At 40.7% G+C, this 27,719-nt stretch overlaps 1 protein-coding gene and 1 pseudogene across 7 annotated transcripts in view; one reads left to right on the top strand and one right to left on the bottom strand.

Annotated features, from left to right (window-relative positions):
* The window catches only part of ARHGEF28 (Rho guanine nucleotide exchange factor 28), a 321,591-nt gene that overhangs the window by 201,742 nt on the left and 92,130 nt on the right, over nucleotides 1-27,719 (bottom strand). The gene's annotated exons all lie outside the window — the stretch shown is intronic.
* LOC113929478 lies at nucleotides 15,545-15,793 on the top strand (annotated as a pseudogene).

The raw sequence follows: 27,719 nt of genomic DNA, 5'->3' as shown, positions 1-27,719 counted from the left end.
TGGCCCAAGTTACATTGACCACCCCCCAGTTCCCCTTTAAGGCAGCAAGAGGATTCATAGAAATATAAGTAGAAAGGTAAAATAAGCACTACACACCCATGAAAAAGATATTACATTTTATCAATAAAAACCTTCTCTACTTCAAAATTTCCTTTTACAGTACAGAAACAATAACTTAAAAAAAAACACAAGTTTTAAAAAGATTTATTTATTTATTTTCAAAAGAGAAAGAGCCACAGCAGGGAGGGGCACAGGGAGAGGGAGAGAGAGAATCCCAAGCAGACTCCATGCCCAGCACACAGCCCGACACAGGGCTCGATCTCACAACCCCGAGATCATGACCTGAGTCAGAATCAAATGGGATGCTCAACCGACTGAGCCACCCAGGCACTCCATAAAAACCAGAAGCATTTTTAATCCTCAAAATAGTTGTTTTTTGTTTTTTTGTTTTTTTGTTTTTTTTGCATTTCACTGTCCCTTATTAGCATCCCTGCAGAGCACCTCTTGCTGGGATGGGGATGCAGTCCCCAGGGGACCCAGAGATGCAGCCTCCAGCCCAGATCTGGCAGCAGAACCCAGATGCTGGTGTTTTGGGTCTCAGCTGTGGGGGGCCTTGAGAACAGCCACAGCCCAGAGAGAGCCCCTGAGGACTTTGTAGCCCACCTCTGCCTGGGGGAGCCGGGGAGGTATGACAGCATGCAAGGTCACTGACGCTCTCCACAGGTAGCAGCAGTCTCCTGGCTCTGCAAGGGTTCGGTGAAACAACTTGTTAAAGCAACTAGGAGCTGGCTGGACCTGGCACCTGTGGGCCACGTGCCAACCCTCCTTCTTGGGCGTGCCGATTCTGCACAGTGTCATGGGCCCACTGGCCTGGGAGCTCGGGGGGGGGGGGGCACAGCTACCTTTGAAAATGCCATAAAAACTTAGTCCCTCTCCAAAGATCAAAGTGCATGTGCACACACACATAATTTGGTGAGCAATGCTGGGGGTGTGTGCCCCCACCCCTGCCACCCGAGTCCTTGATGGAAACTGCTAGAAGATGGTGCTGAGGGCCCAAGGCAGCTGTTCAGTGAAAGGAAGAAACCTCAAGGGCCAGGGGGAAGGGGCAGGGGACCCCAGACCCTAGAAAGCCTGAACAGCCCACCTCTCCCACCTCAAATGTTAACTGGCTACTCAGGGAGGAGAGAAAACTAAACCCTGGGGCCTGGACACCTCCCCTCTGAGTGAGTCCTCTGTGTGCAAGGGAGACCACTGGACCAGCAGGCAGTCCCCAGCACCGGGAACCTGTCCAACAGCATCTTCACTCATTTTGCTGCCAGTTTCATTGCAGGTGGGTGTGCCGCCTTCCTGTGCCAGCCCCCGGATGTACTGAAGACCCACGTAACGAACTCCAAGACAGTTCACTCTACCAGAGTTTGGCATGGCATCAGTGACGGTGTTTTTTAGGACCTGGATGCTACTGTAGTCTGTTAGAGGGTTAAGAGAGTGCTCATTTTCTACGATATTAATCTATCTCGGTTGCGCGTGTGATTTTTTCTGGAATCGGAAGTGGTGCAAACAACAGGCCATGAGAGCACTAAGAAATGTTAACCTATGCTCTGTGCTACATCACTACCCCATCTGTACCTCCATGGAACCTTTTCATAGATACTAGAGTCTCCCTTTCTCTTTTATGTACAGTCTCCCTATCTCTTTTATGCTACATTCTAGTAGCAACTGCCTAGAAGCAGGTTGCGCTCCTCTTTCTGAAGACCGTGAAGTCAAACTCCCAGCATTTCACACCCTCTCGTCACCAGTGAAGACTGCCCCTACCCCTTCTCCCCATCCCGACCCCATGTACTCTGTAAAGCAGCTCTTCCAGGCAGGTCTCCGTGATACCCCCTCGGAACTCAGGGCATCTCATCTTAACCTTTCTTACGGTACTTAGCTCTTCCTGCCTGAGAGTCTTTTTCCTCTGCCTCCATTTCACTAATTGATTTTCCTTCCATCCCTCTGTTTAGCCTGTCGCATAATGAGGGCAGGACAGCGTGGTGGTGAAGCACACAGGTCCTGGGCGGGGGGCGGGGGTTCAGGTGGCCCTGGATCCTGTTCCCACCTCTTTCACTTATCACTGTTTACCTTTAAACAAGTGGCTTAACTTGTCTGTACCTCAACTCCTCTCCTCCTGTGCAAAATGGGATTAACAGCAGACACTCCTTCTTTAGATGTCAGCGAGGATTCAAGCAGGTAATGGATGCTGTGCGCGCCACACGGTAAGAGCTCAGAAAGTGTTAGTAAGTCTTCTTTCTCATTTTTAAGGTACATCCATTTTGTAAGTAATAAGGCATAATGTTCATGAATGATTTCTTCCCAAATGTCCTTCAAATATCTGGCATCTGTGGGACCTAGACATTATCTCAAAGCCAGAAAGGACTCAAAAAGTTAACTCAAATTTCAAATGTTCAATTAAAAGGAAAGAATATTTTTGCAAACCAGAAGAATCACTTTTCATCGGGTGTTTCCACTATGATCTTTAATATACCACTTTTTTCTTATCCAAAGTAAGATAGAGTTTCCTACTTCATTCATCAATTATTTACCAAGCCCTGATTGAGTACATTCCACACACCATCTGAGGAATAAGGGATGTAGCAGTGAACTGAGCAAATCCCAGCTCTCATCATTTTGAGTTCTCTGGGAAGACATAATAAACAAATATCAAACACTGATGGGGCTATATAGAGAATTTAAAATAGAATAATGCCAAGTGCCCAGGGAGTTACTTCAGATTGGGCAAAGAGACCTTGGAAAGGCAGGACATGGAAGATGAGAGCTAAATTTCAAGATCAGCAAGGTTTATTTCATAAAGGAAGAGAAAGGAATGAGAATGGGGTGGATGAGAAGGACACAAAAAAGACTAGGTCAGGAAAGGAGGCAAATCTGTTGGCAAAAACCTTGGAAGGCTTTGTCCCCAAACACAGGGATGAAATGAAGGGAGCTGCTCCACTGCCCTCAGTTTAGTGACAGGCTAGGCAGGAAGGTAACCTGGCTACCATAACAGGGACCTGAAGGCTGGCTGGCGTAACCAAGTAAACGCTCACATCTTGCTCACATGAGAGCCCCATGCAGATATTGCTGCCCGATAGCCTTTCAAGGACCCAGATTCCTGCCACCGTGTGGCTCCACCACCTGCAACACCTGGATCCCAAGTTAGCTTCTCTATTCCAGCCAGAAGGAGAAAAGACTATGGGCAAGCACAGCTGTCCAGGCCTGAGCAGGGCACTGGTCTCTGCGGCTACCATTCTGCTGGCAAGAACTCAGCTAGAAAGAGTAAGTGGGAGACACTGTAGAGCTGTGCGCCCAAGGCAAGGAAGGTACAGCTGGTTCTTGGCTCGGTCTCTGCCACAGGCTCTGGCATAAAAAGTGATTCCCAGAGCAGGGTAAGAGCTAACAGTATCCCTTCCCAAGATCAGGCTAATCAAACTGCAGAATGCTATACTTCAAAAACAAAAACAAAAAACTTAACAAAAGAGTTGATGAATTGAGTTGAAAATGATGATCAAGCAATGTCATCACACACCTTTAGCCAACCATCCTACATCACAACTGTTCCTAACACTAGATAAATGATGGAAAGAGCAGTGACAGAAAACGCGACTTACAGAGCACACTTAACCCAGAATCGCTTGGCAGCTCACTCATGGATCTCATCAGGATTCCCAACAGGATACTCCTCCTCAGCTAGAACATTTGGTACCACATGATCCTTTCTAGGTGTGCACGAATTCTCTGTGGCTAAGAATATTCTTTAGCATTCAGAACAAAAGGGAAAATTAGTAACGTTTCAACTTGTCCTAACTCTACGTGATTACATCAAAGAAGGCTTTGTTTTATTATTTTCCACACTGTTCTCTTTCCAACATTTTATCATTTAAAACCATTTTCTAAAGTTTTCAATAACAGATATATCTATCACACCTGATTTTAAAGAAAAATTGAATTTTCAACTTGCAGAGCTAAGGAGTTGATTCAAGAGCTGTGGAGGCACCAAAAGGGAAGCCACTAATTGTGACCCATGATTCAGTGAGCCACTAGCCCAACCATTCCTTTACTACATTTTGATAAAACAAATAATTAAGAATGAGAAGTCCTTCCAAAAGACAAGGGGGGACTCTATCTTGTTCTACCTGCTTACCAGGTAGACATAGATGACCTTGTCAAATGTACAAATGGCAGGAGCAAAGTTGGATGGGTTATTACAAATCAAGACTTGAAATGAACAGGGCCAACACTAACGATGGATTTCCCAACTATGAATGAAAGTATTGTACTCTGAGAAAACTCAGCAACACAACAGAGGATGGAAGAACACCAGATGAACACCACTGATGTGGAAAGGATCTAGAGATTTCAGAAGGCAGTGACCCTAGGACGGTCGACATTGTGACACAGCTGCCCGTAACAAGCTAAGACTACCTGAGACTGCAGGACAGTGTCCAGAAGAGGAAGAAAATAGTTCCATTGTCCTCTGCTTGAAGCCAAGCCTCGCTGGGGTTTCCTGTTTAATTAGAGCCACCAGGGTGATAACAGCTCTCAAACCTACATCAAGTAAAGAAAGGCTGTTGAATTTGGGAGTTTACTCTGGCAAAGAGAACACTTAATGGAGAGACATAAAAGCTGTTCTCAAACTTTTGAAGAATCATGTACAAGAAAGAGCAGAGTTGCTTCACAATGTCTCAGGGGCAAAACTAAAACTAATGGAGAGAATTACTGGAGACAGATTTTTAGACAATTAGAAATTTGTAATAATTACAACTGTCCAAATATGGACTCTCTTCATGATGCAGTAAAGAATTTTCTCTCTACCGTGGTAATAAGAGCAGATGACCATCTGGTCCTGTTGTCAGAGAGAATTTCTACATGTAAGACTCTACGATAAAAGTGGTTCAAACTTGCATTGAACATACAGGGCTTTTTCCTTTTGCTGATATTCAGAGCATCACAAAAGCACAAAATGGAAGTGGTCACAAAAGATCATTTAACGCACCCCTCCCTGAGTTCTCAGCAGACAGACAGTCAAACTGACCCACAAAGAGTACTTTAAATTTTGCTTTATGTTTCCAAGAAGAGATTTCCCTATCTTCTTAGTATCCCCAGTCTTAGCTTTTCAGGAAGTTCTTCCTGTGTCTCATCTGAATTCTTCCTGCGCTAATTATACCAAATAACATGGATAATAAAATGAGCTCTATCATGATGACAGAATAATATTTGACACAGAACATATAAAGAAACATTTGCAAAGACTAAATATGAAGCAATGAATGTTAAAAGGTTTCCAATCTCTAAATGTCAAATGTCATTCGGAACAGTTCTAAAACCCATTACAAGACTGGTTTGCACGCTTTCATTTTTGAGTGCAAACACAGCCCTCCTTGTGTAAGAGCTCTGCTATTCTTTTCAGACCCAGCTCTCTATCTCTATGCACAAAGAATGGACTGAAACTTCATGTGTTTAGATTCAAATCACTCAGAACAGAGGGGAAACAACACTTGAGCGGCAGGAACACAGGACAGCTTTAAAAGGTTATAGTGACAACACTGAGTACTCAAAAATGCCTGTTTGTTAGAAGATACCAAAATACAAATTCAATAAAACCTGTCATTCTTTCATTTCTTTAGGAACTAGATAAAGCCACCAAATACAAAAGCTGCCTTGAGACAACGCTCAGCACAGAATTCTCGCTGGCCTTATTCCTAGCAGCTTGCACTGTGCTTAGTAAATGTATCACATACTGTGTTGATGTACTCCAGGAACAAACCAATTTGCCTACTAGTCAACTCCTTACTTCCCAATTAACTGGAAAGCATGTACTAGCTTTTTTTTCAATGCTTCCCTAACAGAAATAAAACTAAAGCTAAGCTGTCAATCAACTCTTTTAAGAGAAATTGTTTTTGTTACTGCTGTAGCTGGGTTCTAAGAGAGTATGTCCATAAACAAGACAATGAACTAGTATCTATTTAACTGGAATTTTGTTTACAAGCTTGCTAGCCATATGAAGAGACAGGAAGCTCAGAGCCCAGAAGCTTCAAAGGACTTCCTTTTCATCCTTGAGACTGAACCATGCGTTCCTCTCCTCTGACAGTGAGTTTTCCACTCTATGGAGAGGTACGTACACACGTACACACGTATACACACACACACACACACACACACAATTTCTCCCCCGTTTTTTTGTTTTTTTTGTTTTTTAAAGATTTTATTAATTTATTTGGTGGGGAGAGAGAGAGACAGACAGCGAGAGAGGGAACACAAGCAGCGGGGCGGGAGAGGGAGAAGCAGGCTTCCCGCTGAGCAAGGAGCCCGATGCGGGGCTCGATCCCAGGACTCTGGGACCATGACCTGAGCCGAAGGCAGACGCTTAATGACTGAGCCACCCAGGCGCCCCTCTCCCCTGTTTTCAACCAGGAAGGATTTGGTCTTTACAACCAAGAATGGTCCGGTGTGGGGAATAACTCACATTGCCCAAGTCTGTCACTTTGATTACTAGATTAACAACTGATTCTAGGAGGCTTTTTTTCATGATTTTTTAATTTAATAATATGCATCTTGAAGTTGAGGCCTGGCAGAAAAAAGGGTTGCCAGACACCCAAAATGGAAGCCAAGTCTTTAAACTCTTCTCAAATCCTTTTCATATTCTTCATTATCCAACCAAATGTTGTTAGCTACTCTTAAGAGAACATGACTTGCCTAGGGCTCTGCGAGCCAGGCATGTGAATGAATGCACTTCTCGCCACCAAGAACATCCCTAAGTTTTCCAAAATATCAAGAAAAAAAGCAGACTCATGGACTATCTCAGTACAGAGACCTTACTTCAATCAGTAACGGAGACGGCATTTTTTTCTTTAAGATCTTCTTGATTTTGAGAGAGAGAAAGCGAGCAAGCAGAGGGAGGGGCAGAGGGAGAAAGAGAATCCCAGCCAGACTCCACCCTGAGTGTGGAGCCCAACACGGGACTCAATCGCATGACCCCGAGATCATGACCAGAGCCTTAACTGACTGAGCCACCCAGATGCCCTGGAGGTAGCGTTCTTTAAAAATACAATAAAGATCTTTAGTTATTAGCTTGTTATTTAACCTATGATAGTCTCTAACCTTAATTTCACTTAAGAAAAATAGTGCAAATTCCTTTATGAAAGTGAAGAACAATAACATTCTTACTATTTAAATCATTGCTAATAGTTATTGAGTTCACCCAAGAGAAAAAATTAAACGGGGTGGACCAAAATTCTATTCATACCCATAAGCCTCAAACTTAAAGGTCATATCCAGAGAGAGACAACTGTCATACTGGTTCTAAGTGTTCCTAAATGAATTCATGTAATACAGGGCTGTGTGAATAGGATTAGGTATGTGCAAAGAGCCACACCTGAGGAATTCTAAGTTCCTCTGTGCCAAAACCTCTCCTGTATCAGTGTGCCATGATTTATGATATTCCTATCATCAAGTCTACTTCTTGGGTATTTGTGAAGTCATTCAAAATCATGATAATATGTAAGGATGAGAAAAATGTTTGGGAAGTGAAAAATAGGTCACAAAATAGGTAAATAAACATTTTTGTTCAAGTAATTGCATATACCCAGAATAAAATGAGTGATACAAGAGATTGGGGTTTTGTTGTTGTTGTTGCTGTTTTAACCTTCTTGGTATTCTTCTGTATTTTTCAAGATTTCTACAGTGACCCTGCATCATCATATTTACGAGTAAGAGAAAAATCATAAAATTTCAAGTAAATATAACGATCACCCTTTGATAAACTGGTCATGCGACTATTCCACTCCTAGGTATTGATGCAGGTATTTTTGTGAACTTTTGTTCACACAGAAACTGCACAAATGATTACAGCGGCTCTATTCTCAATCACCAAAAAGTGATAACACCTCAAAATTCCTTCGGTTGAAGAATAAATGGCCTGTAGCATCTCCACACAGTTGAACACTATTCAGCAATACAAAGGAATGAACTATTGAGACATGCAACACATGGATGAATCTCAAATGCATTATGCTGAATGCCAAAAACCAGACTCAAAGGGCTATGTGATTTAGGATTCCGCTTATAGGACATGCTGCGACAGGTAAAAATATAGGGAGGAGGGCCGATCAACAGTTGCCAGAGACTGGGATTAGGAGAGACACTGACTATAACCAAGGGGCAGCACAGGGAATTTGGGGGGGGGGGGTGATAAAAATGTTCTATATCTGGATTGTGGGGCTAGTTACAGGACTGAATGCATTTGTCAAAACTAAGAACTATATACTACGAAGGATGGATTTTACCATAAAAACATTATACTTTAACAAACTTGAAAAAAAAAAAAAACACTTGGAACTGAAAGCCTACTCATATCCAGATTATATTCTGTTCTGGGTGATTCTTTCTCCAAAACACAACACACTCCAAAACACAAACTTTTTAATTATTAATTTTAATTATTTTATTATTTTAATAATTATCACCTAATAGGCATGGAATTCTGAAGGACTGAGACACAGAAATGAGAATTTTTAATAGGGGTGAGGAGATTAAATACTGTTCAGGATACTCAGGCCTGTCTGCAATATCCCTGCAGACCCTGGCAAGGGCACCTTTGTGGACCACTCACTGGACACTATACAAGAGATTCCAGAGCTGGAGAGAAGGTGTTTAAAAGGGAGTGAGGACAGCAGATACAATTTTCTAGTCTAATACTTTCAGGAGGCAACCAAATGCAAACTCTGAAATCCACGCCAGAGAGCTGGGATGTGGTTGTGACCAAAGCACTTCTAACCCTCAAGCCCATGCCAGCACCATTTCTAGACAGATTAAGGCATGACTAAGCAGTCACCAGGCCAGTTTGGTTTGCTCAGTTTAGGGTTTAAAATGCCCTCCACACCTCTGGATATTACAAAAGTGCTTCTGAGAAGGGTCTGAAGAGATTTAGAATGGCTTATCCTCATAAACGGATTTGGGAACAAGGAACTTTCTCTTGAGCTTAGTGAGGGAACTGGTTTTCTGTTTTGTTTGGTCTCTCCCCCCCCCCCCCCCCGCAACTCCCCCTTTAGAAGAGCATACAAATAAGTCTTAACTGATGCTTATCAAGAGCTTAAAAGAGTTTAATTAGAATAGAGATACGAAAACCAGTTTTTATAAAGTAGAGAATTCTTTTTCCTAAGAAATATTCTTTTTCTCTGAAGATAAGAGAGTGACACCTATTCTTTTATCTGTGGAGAAGATAAGGGAGTAAAGTGGCCTAAGACAGGAACAGAAATTATTACTGGACAACAATAACATTAATCTCTTTCCTGAACACTTCAAAAATAATGCAAAACCTTCTTAAATTAAACTATGGAGTGAACTATATCAGGCGCCTGGGTGGCTCAGTCGGTTGAGCGTCTGCCTTGGGCTTGGGTCATGATCCTGGGCTCCTGGGATCAAACCCGCATCAGGGTCCCTGCTCAGTGGGGGTCTGTTTGTCCCTCCCCCTCTTCTGCTGCCTGCCCCTCCCCCCCCATGCTCTGTCCCTGTCTCTCTCTCAAATAAAGAAATCTTAAAAAAAAAAAAAGAAAGAAATCTCCTAATATGTAAAAAACAGACTAGCAAACTAATATTCTTGAAAGAGAATGGGCTAAGACTTCAAAATTAAACTTAGAAAACAAAACAAAAAAAAAAAAAAAGAAAGAGAATGGGCTAATTAGGAGATTATTTTTAAGGCCTTAAAAGGGCTGTCTACATTAAACAAGAGAGATTAACCTAATCTGTTCATTAAACCAGACCACCAAAGAACGGCTACTTTAGAACTCAGTTAGCCCTGTTTATATATAAACATATATACGTACACACACATTAACCATCACGTTCATGGTCTCTGAACAGGGATTTACCATAAAATACCTGTCTGTTTCTTGTCAGGGCTTTTCTGGAAATTGAATTTGTCAGGAGTAGCACTGTCAGGTTTAAATTAGTAACCAAATGTCCAATAATAAATGAAAGCAAGAAAATTCACATCATTTTCACGTCCTACTCAAAGTGGGTCTTCCTAAAAAATAAAGCATTGTACCTTTTGAAAAATACAAGGTGAGAGACGAAATGGTAACATGGCAACTTGCTTGAGCTGCAGGTCAAGAGAGCTGGGCCCCTGTGTTTTATTCATCCCCTCCACATACTTATGGAGTCATTCCAGTCTGATGGTCCCAGGGAATCCATTTAATAGCTGTGCAACTTTGGACACATCATTTATAATCTCTCTGAGCCTTTGAGAGGAAAAAACCTTACTAACCACACTGGGTAAGTCATGGGAATTAGATAAAAGGTTTACAAAACAGCGAGCACAGTGTCTGGTATGTAGTGGATGTTCAAGAATATTAATTATCTCTCGCCCTCTCTCCTTTCTGAAAAGCTTTTGTTATACATTCACAATGAATCTTTTTGCTTAGTCTACGAAACAGTCCAGCAGAGAAGCAAGCTTTTCCATCTCTGAGTCCACATATGCTGGACAGATCCGTAGGTTCCTGCTTAATTATTTCTCAACTAGCAGTGAATAGCTGCAAAAGTCCATAACTGACCGGCTTTCAGATATGACCATTAAACATTGACTAAGTGTCTAGGTCTGCAGAAAATTTTCCAGGTTAGGGTGGGGCCAGCATAGGACACATGACAAAATTGTTTCTAAGCCTTTTACACCGAGGACATCTCAGACAAGGCATATACAAACAGATGGGACCAAGTTTCCTCAATAGTTTCCATGCAAAAGGCTCCCTGGTTTAAAAAAAGAAAAAAAAAAGACACTACTAATAAATATAAATAAAGTCTTTAAAATGGGCATTTCAAAATTAAAAGCCAAATGAAAACTAGCCAGGTAAGCCAAATTCAGGCTCATTTTAAACAAAGGCCCCCACAGCGCTCAAGTAGAAGTACCTTCTGGGGGGAAATAAACCTAAAGTCATTGACCAACAGACCAAACCCACAGGCACTTTGAACATTTTAGATTTGTCCCTCTCTGCACCTTCAACAGGATCTAAGTAATGATTTTACTTCACTTCTCAAGGATTGCATCAACGTTTTCTGGATTCGACAGGACAGGTTGGTGTCAGCAGTGACTCCCTGGGGTTTAGAGAAGGAAGTCTTTGGCCAAGGGGTATCCACAAACCCCTGAAGCTGGTATTATATAGACTCTTCATAGACACTGAGGCAAGGGACTGCATCTCATTTCACACCCCAGGGCCCCCATGTTCCCTTGCACACTGTGAGGGACAGCCCTGTGGCTTTCCTTGCCCTTCACAGCCCAAGGGAGAAAGAAAAAGCAAAGCAGTCCAGATTCAGCAGTTTCCTGCTCTCCAGGTTCTCAAAACAAAGACCTCAGTGAGAATTTAAGTAAAGAAATGTTCTAATATCTATTTTAAAGCTAATGATTAATATGAGTTCAAGCCTCCTGTTTTGGGGAAAATGGAGAACCACCACATTTTATATAAAACTGCTATTTTTTTAAAGATTTTTATTTATTTTTTTGACAGAGAGAGACACAGCGAGAAAGGAAACACAAGCAAGGGGAGTGGGAGAGGGAGAAGCAGGCTTCCCTCCAAGCAGGGAGCCTGATGCGGGGCTCGATCCCATGACCCTGGGATCATGACCTGAGCTGAAGGCAGACGCTTAAGGACTGAGCCACCCAGGCGCCCCTAAAGCTGCTATTTTCAAAGGCATGGGTCTTTCAAATTCCCCCAAAGGTTCTTCAAATCCTAACATGGTCAGCAAAGTGACAATGTTTGCTTAATTTTGGTGTAGGTGGCACTTTCGTTTTCTTGGATGTCCACTTTGAGATATGTATGTGCCATTTGTAAGAAGCTGGTCAGAAGGAAGAACAAGGAATGGGTTGGAAGGTGTGGACCAGAACCTTGGTCCAGCCTGTGGCCCTAATGCACTTTCAAGTCTCAGAGGACAACTCTCTTCAAACTCCACCTATGCGTTCACTCCCAGCTCATCAGGTTTTACCATCCCACCCATCATTCATCTTCCTCCTCTTGCATTCCGACTGGCACTGTAATGAGACCGTAATGAGATTATCAACATGTCCAAGTCCAATGCCATTTTAGGGTCAACTTCTTCCTTCATCTTGTATCCCCTCACTCCTTCCGGTGATCATCAAGTTCTGCCATCCCCATCACCCCTTCTAGGTCACTACAATCCAGCCAACATCCTACCACACGTCCAACTCCTAGATAAAAGCCCCCAGTGACATCGTAACAGCCAAATGCCATCTTATGTGACCTTTCTGCTAACTCTTATGACCCTCATTCCTTGAAGTTCTCCCCTCCCCTCCTTTCCCATCACTTGCTCTGTCCGATTTGAACCACCTTAGCTTTGCAAGCTCTCATCATTGATTCAATCCATCCAAAAGAAGGATGTGCTGCCTCCAGGAACCACCTGTCATGTCTACACATGGAGTCATTTACTCTTACCCGTGAAAGACCATGATTATTAAATGATCTCTATAATCAAAAGGGACAACAGAGAAAGCATATTTGCGTTATTTTCAATATTCCTACTTCATATTTAAGGCAACTGCCAGATTCAAAATAACATACATGAACTCATTCGTCTTTTACAACAACACATTCTTAGTTTAACCCATCTGCCCCTGAGGCATACGGTCCAACAGACAGGATTAATATGAGCACCTACAGCTGTCCATTCTTCTGCTGGTACTTCTTCCCTATTGCCTGGTAGTCTGGGGCTTTCCTTCAATGACACCTGGCAACGAGTCACATCCAGTACTTAGGAATATAATCCCCAGTTAATATTTTGTTCCTATGTAAATATATTTTGCCTAGGGCACCTGGGTGGCTTAGTTGGTTAGGCATCTGCCTTTGGCTCAGGTCATGATCTCAGGGTCCTGGGATGGAGTCCCGCATCAGGCTCCCTGCTCTGAAGGGGAGCCTGCTTCTCCCTCTCCCTCTGTTGCTCCTCCTGCTTGTTCTCTCTCTCTCTGTCAAATAAATAAATAAAATCTTAAAAAAAAAGAATAAAATTTGCCTTTGTTATTGAGGTTTTCATTATAAACGTACAACACAGGGCTTTGTTTCTGGGAACATGTACCCACTATGGATGTGATACCTGTGTTTTTCAACTTGCAAAGGAAGTTACTTAGTGACTGATACCTAGTATGACAAGGGTAATACTTTTGAAAAATAGTGATTCCTCCACCACTCTCAATACATACACACACACACACACACACACACACACACACTCAATTTAAGCATGTCATCTTTCTCATGTCAGCCTGAAGCCTTGGGGCTCTGGAAGGTTATACTGAGGAGAGAGGGCATTTTAGCATTGTTACAGCAGAAAACAAAAGAGAACTATCTGCTTCTGACATTGAAAATATGATTTTATGTCAGGACAATGGGCTGGAAAATTCGGCTTTATCAAGAATAGAACTTGAAAAATACAGATTATGGTGTCTTCTATGAAAGACAAAGCTGCTTCTTATTAAGGCTAGGGATCGCACTTGCTACCCTAGAAGAGAAAGAACCTATGAGAGCAGAAAGCCTAAAATTCACCCCCTCTGGGATCAGGGGGTATAAGGAGAGGTGGGTGGTGACATATGTGAGCCCTCATCTCCCTTCTGATTTTTGGTCCTAGCACAGGAGAGGTGTCAGATAAATTACAGGACACTCCAAGAGTGAAAGTAACATTTGACCTATGGTATAGCCACTTTGAGTTCTGGTATGGTGTGGATGGGACCAGAAGTTCCTGTGCACTCCTAAGGAGGAAGTAGACAGAAGTGAGTTGAGAGGCAATAGGCCTGGCTAGCAAAAAGATAACCCACTGCAGAGATTACAAGAGTGATGTCATAGGCCATGCACTGGATGGAGGGTGTGAAAGATCTGGAGAGGTCCAGAAGAATGTCTGCAGGAGCTGCAAGATGGAGTCTAGGTCAGCTGAGGACCACAAGTCAGGCTTGACATAGCTCAGAGAGACCAAACCACAATCTACATAGCTGCAGATACCAGCCAAACACCCAAAGATAGAAAAGTTCATTGAAAACTGTCATGAAGGCAGGAGACGCCCAATCCCCACTCCCTTCCCCATACGTGCAGAAAGCATCCCAGAAAGGAACTGAGAAAGACACATATCTGAGTAACTGAGAATTTTATATAAATAAGCGAGTGTACAAAACCTAAAGGAACTATTTATACCATTGCATCAGACTACATATACTGGAGTGGACTCATTTTGTGTTCTCCTACTGCCCAGGGGACAGGGAGGCAGGAGAACACCGCTTTCTTAAAATTAAGTGAACAAACTCTATTTCTTCTGGAATATAGCTTGAGGAGATCTAAACTCTTCCTAACTAGTATATAGAAAAATTCCATTTTAATTAACACTATTTCCAATATAACAGTATCATTTCCATGACCCATAACAATAGTTCTTTGCTGCTCTAATTAATACAACAGTAAACTTAAAAATAGCATCCTTTCACATGCTGACACATGATAATTATGGTTTATCTTTCCTTCTACCACATCTCAGCCCAGAAAGCTAAAAGCTCTCTTCTTTTTGAATTTCCAGCACTCAGGGCATTACCTGACATTCAGTTGGCACTCAAACTTCTACTCTCATTACCAAAAGTGGTAACGAATAAACATTCAATGATGAATAAAAACATGACCATGACCACTTTCTACTTTCCAGTGTTGTGGTTATATTGTACACAACCTAAGTTATTGTTGTCATTTCAGTTTTCTCAAATACCAGGTTGATATTCTAATAAAGAGATTTCCCAGAAAGGGAAAGGCAGAAACCCAGAAAGACAGCTATCGGAAAGAGAGCAGGGAGATTAACCACCCTGTGAAGAGGACAAGATTAACGACAACAGGGAAATAAGGAAGTCTGCAATCCAAATGACATAAGCAGCTTAACAGGGCAGATTCCCAGAAAATTTGTCAGGTGACCAAGAAAGGAAGGGAAAAGGGGCAAAGCACCTAAGGCTGAAAAGATGCTCAACACCACTAATAATCAGGGAAATGCAAATCAAAACTACAATGAGATCCATCCCCTCACACCCATCAAAATGACTAAAATCAAAAACACAAAAAAGAACAAGTGTGGGCGAGGATGTGGAAAAATAAAAAAGAACCCTCAAGCACTGCTGGTGGGAAAGCAAACTAGTACAGCCATCGTGGAAGACAGCATGGAGCTTCTTCAAAAACTTAAAAAGAGAATTACCATATGATCCAGTAATCACACTGCAGGGTATTAACGCAAAGAATACAAAAACACTGACTCAAAAAGATATATACACCCCTATGTTTATTGCCATATTATTTACAATAGCCAAAATATGGAAGCAACCCACGTGTCCATCCATAGACGAATGGATAACAAAGATGTGGTGTATATATACAATAAAGTTTACTCAACCCTAAAAGAGAAGGAAATTGATCCTCGGTATAGGGACTACTTAGTGGTGGGCCTCGCAGATTTGATCTTTTCTCCTTCTGGATCTGAGGCCTCTACAACAACCATGTTAAGCCACATCTTGGGGGAGGCCAAGAAGCATCCAAGCTTGATCCCGCTATGCATATTTATTGAAGGAGGAGGTACTGGAGTTGTACTGTATGTCTTGCACCTGACACTGTCCAATCCAGATGTCAGCTGAGGTAGAAAGAATAACCCAGGACCTTGGAACAAACTGGGTCCCAATGGTCAATACAAGATCTACTCAGTGAATGGGGATTTCAGCAAACTGAAGAAAGAAGGTTCAGACTTCTAAACGGAATGTTTCACTACAAAGCTGCTTAGAATGAAGGTCTTCCAGAAGACATCTGCATAGCGTTCCACTTATCCAGGACTTATTTCCCCTTTGAATGCACAAAATCGTGTTGGTATATTGTGTTGGGGGTTTACACTGATTAATAACTATCTGAAACTTGAAAAAAAAGAGTGAAATCTTGCCATTTGCAACAATATGAATGGATCTAAAGGGTATAATGCTAAGTGAATTAAGTGAGTCAGAGAAAGACAAATACTGTATGATCTCACTCATATATGAAATTTAAGAAGCAGAACAAATGAACAAAGGAAAAAGACAAAAAGCAGAGTCTTGAGTATAGAGAACAAAATGGTGGTTACCAGCAGGGAGGTGGGTGGGGGGATGGGTGAAATAGGTGATGGGAATTAAGGAGTGCACTTGTAATGATGAGCTCTGAGTAATGTATAGAACCATCAAATCATTATATTGTACACCTGAAACTAATAAAACACTGTATGTTAATTATACCAGGATTAAATAAATAAAGTAAGGCTTCTCACCCTAAAAGAAAACAAAAAAATTAAAAAAACACCTTCAGCTAGGATCCAGGATGGGGACAAATCAAGCACACCAAATAATCTGTCACATTAATGTGAAAATCGGCCTGCACTTTCAAAGTTGAGTAGAACTACAAACTATGAATATGCAGTCCCTTTATGTTCATTTACATCTGCTTGGGTTAATTTTTCAGTGATTTTTTGTTGTTGTTTTGGGTTTTTTTCTTACACCTCATTCGGTATCCTCTGTCTCAATAAATGTTCTAGATTCACTGACTGTCCAAATAAAGAATATGCTTAAGGTATATGAACAGGTCACTCGTAACAACAACAGTGTGCTTTTTATAGTGGGAAACATTTAGAAATTCTGAGCACAGGAAGTATAGAGTATCTTTTAGTAATAAGTTTTACATCCTCAACATTGGCTTTATAATTATTCATGATTAGAATTCAGATTTTTCCCCTAATATTAAGAAATATTTAATATTTTAAGCTGAATTAACTTAGCTGAAGCAGACTTCTCTAAAGCCATCAAACAGTCCTTCAAATTATGTTCATAATGAAGCCATGATGCAACTATGGACAGGGCTGAAAAACATGCACTCTGGAAAAGTTTCAAGAACATAACCAAGAACCTGCAACGGCTGGGGTTGGCCAGTTAAGAGAGCAATGGTGTTTCCTTAACAAAGAGAACTGAAATAAATGCAGGCACATGATTGCCATCACTGGGAAGGGTGGAAGGGACAGAGAGACGGCCAGCAACACTGGGTGAACAGGACCCTAAGTAGTAGTTGCTAAGTAGTCCAACTCATTACATCAGTAGTAAGTATTACCAACCCCAACTTGGTTCAAACAAAATAAACACAAGCAAAATCCAGACAACAGTTTGGATAACCATGGAGACTCCTACTACAAAAACATGAGAAAGAACAACGCTGGATCTCCAAACAGGCCCTCAGCGCTCAAAATAGTGTACAATGACATAGCCACTATACTCATAATTGTCAGAGAATTCTCAAGACTTGCCACCAAAGCGAAGAAACCAACAACTCTTGACTGAGAGCTATAACTGTTTATGTGAGCACGTTAAGGGATCAAAGGTGCCTGGTTCATCACAGCTTGTCATTAAAAACAAAAACACCCCAAAACAGCCCTCCTCTTAATCGTGTTTAACTTATAAAAGGCAGTGAATTAAATGATGAGCCTTCATTCCAAAATAAGCCTGTAGTTTATATCAGAAGAGATTATCCTCCTCCCTCTTTGTAACAAATGAAGGTGGTAACACCTCATCTTTGTTTGCCCCTCTATTGAGTCCTGGTAGCTGATACCATCCAAACACATCAAGAGGCAACTATGATTAGCACATGTCACCACTCAGTTACAGGACAGGGGAAGATTTCTTTAAATGCCAGCATATTTCTATGCAAGACAAATGACACCTAGACAATTTTACTTGAAAACTCAAGGCATTACTCCTAGGAGAGAAGTATTCAGAGCTCTGTTAATAGTTCCCCCACACAAGTGAATACCATATTGAGATAATAGTGCTCTGTCCTGAAGGTACATGGAATCTGCTACTTAACACCTAATACTTTAGATGTGCTGTGACCTCTAGATAAAATTTCTTTTTGCAGGAAATAAAGGCTTTAAAATAACAGAAGTCAAATTTGAGGTACTGTAGACAGTTTGCCTTTTCGGTTTTGCTCGGTTTCTTTTTTGTCTGAATGACATCCAAACCTCTTCCTCTTTTTAGCAAATCATCCATTATTTGGGTCTTCATGGCAGGCGAGACCCTACCTCACGATATAAAAATGGACATTTCCTACACTGGTCTTTGGCAGTCATATGTCCTAGGGTTAGCTCATCATGTCCCATTTCAGATTCTAAATTTGGGGTGAGTGACATAAAGACCCAGAGGTCAGAAAGATTGTTCATGGCATGAGCAGGGGTGACTGCAAAGGGAATCAGCCACACAGTCCAGCAGCAGCACCAAACCCAGATTCCACTGGCAACAAGACAAGACTTTGACTGTGGTTCCTCGCTCTTTTGAGTTGGGTTTCCAGCCATCTTCCAATTACTTTCTACTTTGCCTAAATCAGAGTACTGTAGCCTGACCCACACAATGGGAGAAGTGTTTTCACAGGAGTGGTAAGAAATGAGTTAACCTTATGAACAAGCATTTACTTTGTATAAGGAGGAAGTTAACTGTTAGTAAATATAATCGGAGAACTCACTCTTTTCTGTCTCAGCTAAACATTTTTTTTAGTTTCCTTTTTTATTAACATATAATGTATTATTTGTTTCAGGGCTACAGGTCTGTGATTCATCAGTCTTACACAATTCACAGCACTCACCATAGCACATACGATCCCCACAATGTCCATCACCCAGCCACCCCATCCCTCCTGCCCCCCACCCCTCCAGCAACCCTCAGTTTGTTTCCTGAGATTAAGAGGCTCTTATGGTTTGTCTCCCTCTCTGGTTTCATCTTGTTTCATTTTTCCCTCCCTTCCCCTATGATCCTCTGTCTTGTTTCTCAAATTCCTCCTATCAGTGAGATCATATGATACTTGTCTTTCTCTGATTGACTTATTTCGCTTAGCATAATACCCTCTAGTTCCATCCATGTCATTGCAAATGGCAAGATTTCATTTTTTGATGGCTGCATAATATTCCATTGTGTATGTATACCACATCTTCTTTATCCATTCATCTGTTGATGGACATCTAGTCTCTTTCCACAGTTTGGCTATTGTTCAGCTAAACATTTTTGTGTCTTGTTTTTATTTTCTCAATACTAACATGTTAGGAAGAAAATATTCAGTTAAAATCTCTTACTTCATGAAGCCAATCTATGATGATAATCCAAACAGCATTTATCTCTGCGGTAGGTAACAACTGGGAGGGGGCACACAAGTGTGCTAGACAGTGTTCTCTACCTTGATTTAGGTGATGATAATAGAAACAGGTTTTTTGTAAAACTTTAGAAATATGCATGTATTGGGGCGCCTGGGTGGCTCAGTTGGCTAAGTGTCCACCTTCGGCTTGGGTCATGATCCCAGGGTCCTGGGATGGAGGCCCACTTTGGGCTACCCGCTTAGTGGGGAGTCTGCTTCTCCCTCTGCCCTTCCCCCTGCTTATGCTCTCTCTCTCTTAAATAAATAAAATCTTAAAAAAAAAAAGGATTTGTGCATGTGACTCCATGTGAATTTATCTAAATGATACAGGTACATAAACACAAAGATAAACGTATGGCCCAGAAGGTGTGCTGATGAAGGTATCATCATACTGATGATAAAGCAAACAAAGAATATCCTCAAAATATGCTTTTGTACATATTATCTCCTTTGATCTTGGACTTCCCTGGCATTTTATTCTGACAACAGAAGAATTATCACTGGACACATTTCAATGCCCAGTGATTTTCCTCAGTGCCTCCTGAAAAAGGACATGTCTAGCTCTGGTGTCATTTCTCTTCACACCTTCAACATGTGAATCAAAAATCTCTGCTGGTTTCCAAGTGAGAAAGCCGACGTCCTGCATTCCTACCTCACTGTATCATAATTCCCAAACTCAGAGGCTGACTTTGTCCTTCTTCAAGCCGTGCCTCCATTTTCTATCTGGTTCAAGAGATGATGATGATGATGATAATTAACTATGTGCTAGTCAATGATGCAGGCATTTTATAAGGCCAAGTACCTAATCCCCTCACTCTATTTATGAGGACCAAGACACAGGGAAGTTAAATTACTTCCTTGACGTTAAAATGCTAACATGGTACAACTGGGTCACCTGTATCTCCCAGTTCATGCCACTTACTAAATCTAAAATCCAGGTTATTCTCAGCTTTGTTCTTTCTTTCATTTTCCCTGGTGAGGAAATAATGACATAAATTTCTCCTTAAGGACATCCATTTGCCATTTCAAATTTTGCACATGTGCACACACACCTACTCAAGGCAAGACAAATAATGCCAAACAGAAGAAGGAATACATCAACCTGGAATGTGCATATATTACTACTCTGTATTCCATCAAGATAAGAACCAAAAATATTTTATTTACCATGAAAATGTCTATGGCCACCCAGTTACAAAAGTCCATCTTACAAATCTAAGAAGTATTCACTATGACCAAACCGTTGGATGACTGTCCCCTCCTTCAAAACACCATCATGGCTCCTCTCTCCAGACTTCTGAGAGTGGTAATGTTCACAACAGGTCAATATCACTTCTCAAATAGTTCTACTAGATGCTTCTGTCTGTTCCAGAATCCAATCAACAGGCCCAGAAAGACACTAGTGACTCAATTTCCTCTTCCTGTGCCCTTGCCCGACCACTCCCTGCCCCCAAATCAACCCTCACTTGTTCCAAAAGGCAAAGGTAAGTCATATCAGCAAGAAACTACAGCATCTACGATTTGATACTTAGCCCTGTGTCAACATGACGTCAACAGCTTGGAGGGGTGGGATGAATGAAAACAAAGAATTTTACAAAGCAATTATGAAGACAGAAAGATAAAAAGACCAAGAGAGGCCCAGGAGAATGGCTAGCTGCATTTGAGAATATGCTTGAAATGATTCCCTAGAATTTGCCTGTGTAATAGTTTCCACCAGTCTGGATCTTGGGAAATAAGTTTTCCATACAGACCTAAAAACAGCCTTTGTGGGGAAGGTAAGAAGTTTTTCACAATAACTGTGCCTCATCAAATACGGCATTTGCATTAAAATTTGTATTTCATATAGTAATTTTGTTTTCTTAGGACTGTGGCATCTCCCCCATTTGCAAGTACAAGTGGAATGAGGTATTTGGGAAAAGCACAATAAACAGTGACTAAAGGAACCCCTCTCAACAAATGCTCACTATATTTATATTTCAGTAATTATACTTCATAAATCAATGTAGTAAACTCCAAATTCAGAACAAAGTTGGTCTTATCCTACAATCGATTTCCTTCCATTTCTCCTCCAAGAGAATGAAAGAAGGGTAATTCATGAACTAGATTAAGAGCCTGGAATGCAAGTAGTGGGAATATGCCTCAGTTCTGCTAGTCTAATGAGGACTTTTCTATTGTTCTGTGTATAATAGAAGCATGCTGATAATTTCAAGGGAAAAGTTCACTGAACTTTGTGCCTGTTCCAAATACTTTTTTCCCCATTTCCCTCCACTCGTTAACATGCATGCAAAATTCTATGCAAATTGAGCCCAGGCTTGCTGGAACCTTTGGCACAGCCTCAGCAACAAGACAGAAACTGGCACTGGCCCTGGAGCACACTGTAGGTATCAAGTCACATATGGAGGGGAGAAGAAAGCATCCATCTCACCAGGAAACAGAGAAAGGTGAACAAGGATCAAGAGATCTTCACTTCCACTTCAGTCAAAAAAGACTTACTTGTAGTTTCACTGTATTTTTTTTTTATCATTTTACTACCTCATTTTATATCAACAAAAAGAAAAAATTCCATATATGGAATCTTTCTTCAGGTGAAAAAGGAATTCCATTACTGCTGAATCCTGACAAAGGCATTATGAGAAAAAAACTACAGACCAGTGTTCCTCATGAACACAGGGAAAAAACCAACAAGTATTAGGAAATTAAGTCCAGCGACACATAAAAAGGTTAACATGGCACAACCAAGTGGAGTTTATCTCAGGAATTTAAGACTGGCTCAACATTCAAATATCAATGTAATTCACCATGTTAACAGACTACAGAAGAATACACTTTTTGTACATCTATTAAGATAAGGTTTAACCAAGTTCAACATCCACTGATAATAAAAACTAGTCAGTGATAAAGAACAGACTACATTGGATAGAAACACTAAAGTCTAGCTGGTAAATTCAGTCTCACAGGAGTACAGATTAACAATTACAAATGCACTAAGAAAAATGAGTAAATGTGTGTAGTTAAAAAGACCCAAGTTTCTCACTGTGAAAGATAAGAGCTACAATTAAAGGGTGAATACTAGAGCTAACTTTGTGGTGCTAGACCGGAGTCAAAGAAGTTCATGTTTCTTTTCATAAATACAGAGAGGGAAACATAAAAACACAGGTAAGTTTGCACAATGGATTAGTGTATATACATACATTTCCAAGTTCTACCCACTCCGAGAGCCTAGGAGCAGTGACACTCCAGTGGCAAGGAGCGCACGCAGCACCCAGATCCTGTTTTCTATATCCCATCGTCCAGTAAAAAGGAAACAAGGATCCTTGGGGGAAATGGCTGAGTCAGGGAAAATACACGAGCAACATGAAGCCTCTTGTGATACCAAAGAAGTTGTTTCCAACAACAAAAGCAGATAGAAGCATTTCAAAGAGACAGAGGAGTCAATCTGAAAGAGCGCTCAATGTCTAAAGCTGAAATAACCTGAGCAAATAAGAGTATGTTGTTATAATGCAAAGAATAAAATAAATATCCAGGAGTCCATATGATATGGACTTCCTTACAGAGGAATTCCAATCAATATAGAAGGAACAAGAGAAAAAGTTGCTATTCAAACACCACAGTAATCATTTCTAGGGGAAGATCCATGAATGAATGCTATAATTAGTGGGCAAGTTAAGGACCAACAGGCTATTGAATAATCTCAGGACCATTCTTTTGGGCATGCAACCTGAGCAGTTGTGCAGTCTTCCATGCTCAGAAGGGCTCACAGTTGGTTTCTTCTCTGCTGCTTCCATCTTGAAATTTTCTAATAATTTTGAACATGGGGCACCACACTTTGTTTTGGGCCTTACAAATTATGTTGTTGATTTTGAAATCATCTAAAATCTTTCCCATAAAATATATATTAATTACTGTACTGATTTTAACATATACCCATAAATTCTGAACTTAATTCGGCTTTCCTTTGAGTGTGGCTGATCTTAGTGATTCACTTCTAACAGATAGAATATAGAATTAGAAAAAAATAGTAACTTTACTGTGGAGAATCCTAGAAGACACTACCCTAACCAAGTGATTTAAATTAACATCACCTGTAATTAGACATATTGTTGTCAGGTACCTCCTGGTACCATGCAATGAGAAGGTACTTCACCTCTGTGATATCCTTCTCAAAAATCTAAAGCCTTAGCCTAATCATGAGAAAACATAAAAAAAAAAAAAAAAAAACTAAACTGAAAGACATTCTCAAAGTATCTGGCCACTATTCCTCACAACTGTCAAGGGTGTAAAAAACAACACTTAGGAACTATCACAGTTTGGTAGACACCAGTTCTTCCCAACTAAATGTAATGTGGTGTCCTGGATGGGGTCCTGGAAGAGAAAATGGACAACAGTGGGAAAACTGAAAATCCAAGTAAGTTCTGCAGCTTAGTTATTGCTATTGTCCCAATCCATTTCAAATTTTTGATATTTGTACCACAGTTATATATGATGTTAACATTACAGAAAGTATGGTGAAGTATATACAAGAACTCAATTCTTCAGTCTAAAAAATATTTCCAAATAAAAAGGTTTTACAAAGTAAAAATGGAAAAAAATTATATGGGGTTCTATTTGGCCTGCTCCATAAATGGCCTATCATATAAAAAGAGAACTTCTAAGACAAAATAACCAGGCCTTTATGTTAAATTTCGTTTTTTAGAATGTTAGTTCCTAAGGCAAGGAAAATAGCAGTCTATGCTGTATAAAGCAGATTGAGAAGAGGAAAGGATTTCCAGTAAGTTCAGAGTTCAATGGTTATCAATGATTTAATAAAAATGAGTGATTTTCATAGATAAGTCAGCTTTCATTAATGAAGTGAGAGTTTAATAGTACATGAACATGGTCACTGCAGCATTATTTACAAAAACTTACAACAATCCAAGATATAGAAACTATGTAAGTGTCTGTCAGATAAACGGATAAAGAAGATATGGTAAATATACAATGGAACATTATTCAGCGATAAGAAAGGAAATCCTGCCATTTGCAAAAACATGGATGGACCTTGAGGGCATTATGCTCAGTGAAATAAGTCAAAGAGACAAATATTGTCTGATCTCACTTACACGCGGAACCTAAAAAAGCCAAACTCGTAGAAACAAAGGGTAGAATGGTGGTTACCCTGGGCTGGAGCATGGGGAAAATGGGAAAATTTTGGGTTAAGGGTACAAACTTTTATTATAAGATGCATAAGTTAGAGGGACCTAATGAACAGTGATTACAGTTAGCAACTTTTGCATATAATACAGTATTAAGACCATATTTTAAATGTTCTCACCACCATAAAGAACTGGTAAGTTTATTATGGTACTGGCACAAAAACAGACACATAGATCAATGGAACAGAATAGAGAGCCCAGAAATGGACCCTCAACTCTATGGTCAACTCATCTTCAACAAAGCAGGAAAGATGGAAAAAAGACAGTCCCTTCAACAAATGGTGTTGGGAAAATTAGACATGCAGAAGAATGAAACTGGACCACACAAAAATAGACTCAAAATGGATGAAAGACCGAAATGTGAGATCGGAATCCATCAAAATCCTTAAGGAGAACACAGGCAGAAACCTCTTTGACCTCGGCTGCAGCAACTTCTTCCTAGACACATCGCCAAAGGCAAGGGAAACAAGGGCAAAAATGAACTATTGGGACTTCATCAAGATAAGAACTTCTGCACAGGAAACAGTCAACAAAACCAAAAGACAACCGACACAATGGGAGAAGATATTTGCAAATGACATATCAGATAAAGGGCTAGTATCCAAAATCTAAAATGAATTTATCAAACTCAACACCCAAAGAACAAATAATCCAGTCAAGAAATGGGCAGAAGACAGGAAGAGACATTTCTGCAAAGAAGACATCCAAATGGCCAACAGACACATGAAAAAGTGCTCAACATCACTCGGCATCAGGGAAATGCAAATCCAAACCTTAATGAGATACCACCTCACACCAGTTAGAATGGCTAAAATTAACAAGTCAGGAAATGACAGATGTTGGCAAGGATGCGGAGAAAGGGGAACACTCCTACACTGTTGATGGGAATGCAAGCTGGTGCAGCCACTCTGGAAAACAGTATGGAGGTTCCTCAAGAAGTTGAAAATAGAGCTACCCTATGACCCAGCAAATGCACTACTGGGTATTTATCCCAAAGATACAAATGTAGTGATCCGAGGGGGCATGTGCACCCCAATGTTTATAGCAGCAATGTCCACAATAGCCAAACTATGGAAAGAGCCTAGATGTCCATCAACAGATGAATGGATAAAGAAGATGTGGTCTACATATACAATGGAATATTATGCAGCCATCAAAAAATATGAAATCTTGCCATTTGCAATGACGTGGATGGAACTAGAGAGTATTAGGCCAAGTGAAACAAGTCAATCAGAGAAAGACAAGTATCATATGATCTCACTGATAGGAGGAATTTGAGAAACAAGACAGAGGATCATAGGGGGAGGGAGGGAAAAATGAAACAAGATGAAACCAGAGAGGGAGACAAACCATAAGAGCCTCTTAATCTCAGGAAACAAACTGAGGGTTGCTGGAGTGGAGGGGGAGATGGGAAGGATGGGGTGGCTGGGTGATGGACACTGGGGAGGGTATGTGCTATGGTGAGTGCTGTGAATTGCATAAGACTGATGAATCACAGACCTGTACCCCTGAAACAATAATACATTATATGTTAATAAAAAAATAAATAAATAAAATAAGAACTGGTAATTTTGTGAGGTGATGGAGCTGTTAACTAACGCCACAGCGGTAACCCATTTCTCAATATTTAAGTGTAGCAAATCAGCACATTGTATACCTTAAACTTACAATGTTACATGTCAATTGAAACAATTTACTCAGATTTTATGTATATTATTTAACATATATTATATAACATTTATTAAGATCTCAATTTATTAAGATTATTATATCTCAATAAAGCTGGAAAATAAATAATACTAGAAGTTCATGATACTTAGAATTACGTTTTAGAACACGTGGTAGATGAAGAACAAAACCAAATAAGTCCCAGAGCTGAGGGAAAGCACAGGACATAGAATTGGATTGCTCTAACGTAAGCACTCATTCCATGACCTGGACAAGACCCACTTCCTGCTAGGAGTTTGAGTCAGCAGACCCTCAGCAAGGTGGTGGGGCCAGATGTTTGTTAGAACCTCAGAACTAGGCAGGATCTCAATGTGGATCTATAAAAGCAATGCTCACAGCTGTTGTTACTAACATTCATAAGCAAAGCATGAGTCAGCATAATGGCTCTATAAAATAAAAACAGCACAACAAAAACATTTTAGCCAATAACCATCGCAGACAATGGAAGTTGCAATAGAAACTCCCAGGCTATTCACAACACATCAGGCAGAATTATCACTTCTAGGGGATTAGGGCAGCTCTTCTCACAAATGCAGTAGGGTCTTCATAGTTATTAAATTTAATTTCCCCAAGGTGAAAGTAGATTGGGTAGCTCTCAATTGTCTTCCAGTCCTGCCATTTTAGTGTTTTAGTTTACTCCCCACCGGTAGGGGAATACTCATCAACTTCTAATATTCCAGAAAGGCACACACCTTTTCATACTAGAAAATATAAAAATTAATGCCTTTGATACAATGTTTGTTTTCTTTCTATTTTGTTTAGAGAATGACAGATAAATTTCTTTGGTTAATGGAGAGTCACTGATGGGAGACATAATAATAAGTTATGTAAGCTTTTCTTTGTTAAACTTTTTTCAAAGGAAGTGAGCCTGCCCCAGCCTACTGCTCAGGGATGATTACACTGAACATATGGCTCTATTCCAGAACATCTATGTTAGTAATTTACATCTATCTATCTGGGTACTTCCCAATTTCTGTTCAGACTCAGTACTGTAAGATACTTTGTAGACTGTCCTTTGGAACTGCCAAGCTAGCCCACTCTGTCAAGCCCTTTTCCTATCCCTGGACTGAAATAGGAATGCCATTTCCTACACCGAGGCAGAAGTAATGTCCCCACCAACACTGGGTGGCCAAAGCAAAACCACTCTATTACCAACTATTACTTTTTTACATAGTTTACATACACTATCACCATTACCTCAAGAATAAATCACCCCCAGACATTCCAACTTCTCAGTTTGCCTCTCTGCTCTGATCCTAGGCAGCTATAGGATGAGACCAAAACAGGCCAAGACTGAGAGGAATGCTTACTCTAAGGTCCAACTCTGGCAGACGTTCCATGGAGAGTAGGGCATGTGATGCTGTACCACTGGACAACAAGGTAAGCAACCACACATTCCAGGGACAGGACCTGGGTCTACAGAGGAGTCAGACCCAGGAAGAACCCGAGGCAGCAGGTTTCAGGTGACCAGGTCAGGATCCAAATTCCAGTATTCCTAGCTCTGCAGAGACCACACATGATAGGGTCAGGGTACCATTCTGAAAACACCTCTATTTGCTTAACAGTCCTTTGA

This window comes from Zalophus californianus, chromosome 5, assembly GCF_009762305.2.
Source record: "Zalophus californianus isolate mZalCal1 chromosome 5, mZalCal1.pri.v2, whole genome shotgun sequence".
NCBI classification, from domain to species: Eukaryota; Metazoa; Chordata; class Mammalia; order Carnivora; family Otariidae; genus Zalophus; species Zalophus californianus.
Note: the sequence above shows the minus strand (reverse complement) of the source record. Positions and strands in the feature narration are given on the sequence as shown.